Source organism: Sinocyclocheilus rhinocerous, unplaced genomic scaffold (genome assembly GCF_001515625.1).
Source record: "Sinocyclocheilus rhinocerous isolate Xijiao unplaced genomic scaffold, SAMN03320098_v1.1 scaffold805, whole genome shotgun sequence".
In the NCBI taxonomy this organism is placed as follows: Eukaryota; Metazoa; Chordata; class Actinopteri; order Cypriniformes; family Cyprinidae; genus Sinocyclocheilus; species Sinocyclocheilus rhinocerous.
The window spans coordinates 316,560-319,614 of NW_015646430.1; the positions used below are offsets into that span (position 1 = coordinate 316,560).

The window sequence follows — 3,055 nt, forward strand, 5'->3', positions numbered from 1 at the left end:
GGGCGGGGCTAAACAGGCAGTGATGTAGAAGCAGGCATTGATCTTCTCCTGCGGAGGCGGAGTTTAGCCACACTATTACATCATAAAGTGGCACATTCCACAAGCTGTCATTTTGGCAGATTGGCTTTAATATAAGCTGATTGTAGACTAACGAGAAAGTTTTGAGTTCTGAAACTTACAGGATGTTTTTATAGTACAATGACCTCTTATTGTGTCAAAAGGGATCAAGGGAATTTTTATTTCTCAGTTGAAACTGACACTTCCTGCTGACAGTAAGCCCCGCCTACTTTGATATGTTTGGCCATCTCAATAATTCTGACATTGATGAGCGCTGTTAAGACTTTTGAGGCAGACCTGCCTAAAAATGTAACTTTTAAATCTTTGTGTCATCCTATCAGCAAACAGAGCGCTGTAAAGAGTGAAGCAGATCAGTGCAAGATTTTCAAACATTGGAGGGACAATTTGGCCATTTCTAATTATTGGAGAAAACTTCCCCCCAGTGTCTATGATGGTTACGGCCTGGCAGAAACGGCTTCCACAGACTGCTGCAAATGCTGCTGGGAACCCATAAAATTCAGCTTGTCAAGTCCACAGTTTATAGTCTTCAAAATGTGCAGCCTTAGTGTGCATCATATTTGTGCAATGCTCACTTCAACTGCAAAATCCCATAAGTCATATCAGTATTACCGTAATATTATGCATGACATGCATGAATCTCTCGGATGCAAATAGTCAGTGCAAAGTCGGTAAGCTTATAAATCTCCTCATATCAAATCAAAATCATATTTTTCTGCAAAACACATCAGTACAGGTGCTTCACAGTAGCTGCAGGATGCTTACGATGGGGATATAGATTTTTGAGTCGTTCAGGGCATTTTAGGTTTGTTTTAAAAAGTCAGAAACTAAACTTGAAGAGGTAAAAATGCAACTTGAAGACTTTTGATTTCTTACAGTTTGCATCCAACTACAGCAACACAACTGACAGAGTTATTAGTTAACTAAAACTATAAAAAATGAAATTCTAAAAAATTGCTTAACATGAACTTAATAAAATAAAATAAACATATTATAACATATGAAATATGTACAAACATAAAAAAATGACAAACACACTATATATATATATAATAAAAATACAAAATAATGATAAATAATAAAACATAATATAATAAGTAATAACACCACACTAGCAGGGTTATTAAAGTTTTCCATTAAATAGTCCATTTAAAAAAAAATCATTACTTAAATAAACGGTAACTGGAATAAAATTTGTAATATAAAATAATAATAATAATAATAATAATAATAATAACAACAATTTAAGCTAGTTACCAAGGCAATACTTTTGATTTTCATAGTTTAACTTGATGTACTAAAATAACTGATTAAATACAAAATTAATAAATCTATGTACAAATATATAAAAAATAATAAAACTGACAAAACCACACAACACAATTGCTAAAACTAAATTTAAACTGGAAAATATAACAAATACTACAATATATTCAAATAAATTCAGAATATTAATAACTAAACTATAGCAGTGAGACAACATACTTCACATGGCAGATGGGGAAAAAAAGATTTAGAGTTTTCTTTTTCCTCTATAAGAAACTTCTTTGCATAATTACCTTCCTATTTCATCTCTGACTGGATTCTTTCACTTGTGGCTGAATTTTCAAGCCATCACCAATTACATGTGAAGGCCTTTCTCCAGGCATATTCTCCACTCTGCTGTTTATTCGGACCGAGGCTGGATAATTAAACTTGATTTGACTTTCATGTTGCGCTGCTCTAGAAAGAGCCCAGAGATGACACTGAATGAAACATCGCCGGCACCTCAAGACGGATCAGACTGACAGAGCGTCTCTCATGAGGAGCCAAACACCAGCTCTTCATTACGGTTTCTCTTCCATACGTCCAGAGAGGTTCATCACCATACGGCAGTGACATTTCAATATTTCTCTATTATAAACAGCTCCAAATGAGTCCATTGTTGCCATACAGTAAGAGTATTTATTATATATTAAATATAAGGGATGTGCATCTCCATAATGAAGCCGATGCGATACGCATCTCGATGCATAGCCAATGATACGATACATTAAAGATACATATGAAGCAGCTACCGATACGGTACGATTCACCCCTGTTACGATACAGTGCGATCCAATTTTGATTTGATTCGATTCAACACAATGCGATGCAATGGAAAAAATATGATCACAGACCGTTTCATAAAACAAGTTTACCAAATAAGCCATGCTTATTTTCAATGATTAATTGTCAAATGATTTGGTTCCATAAAGCTAATTTAACATAGGCCTAGATCAAGCTCTGACTCTCAAACATACTATTATTTGATTTATTTTATTTTATTTTATTTTTTTACAGTTTCTAGCCATGCAGCCTTTCTCTCTGATTTTATGACAGCTGTACCTTTTATAGTTTGCAGAACAGAAAGCAGAACATTACAATCTAAAATTGTTCTTTAAACCATTAAAATAGCTCAATTAAAAGTTAAAATCACTGAATTAAAAATGAAAATAAATAATAAAGAAAATGACTATATTTTAACTAAGAAACTCATTTGAGCTTAGTAAATAGTATACTAGCTTATATTTGATTTACCCATTACAATAGTCCCTTTACAGTTACTGCTATCATAAAAATACATTTATATGTATAGGTTTAAAATTCTACAAAAGACACATTTAATGTCCAACAACAAATATTTTAGCAAAATGTATCGATTGCGCTCCGTCTGTTTAGTGCGCATGCACTATTCTTAATAATCAGTATTTTGACAATTCTCGATATGTAGAGATGGTACAACCAAACTACTAATGAAACTAGTATATTTTGCAATTATTTCACTATTATTATATAATTATTATATAATAATATAATATAAAGAACGCAAATGGAGAAAAACTAACTTGGAAGTTTTTAGAATTGCGTGGAAAAACAGTATGTCCAGCTATAGACAGGCTCTAAAAGCTGCCAGGGCCGAGCATATCCACAAACTCATAGAAAATAACCAAAACAATCC

The 3,055-nt window shown here is 32.9% G+C and overlaps 1 protein-coding gene across 1 annotated transcript in view; it reads right to left on the minus strand.

The window, feature by feature from the left end:
- The window catches only part of sntg2 (syntrophin, gamma 2), a 79,922-nt gene that overhangs the window by 38,408 nt on the left and 38,459 nt on the right, over positions 1–3,055 (minus strand). The gene's annotated exons all lie outside the window — the stretch shown is intronic.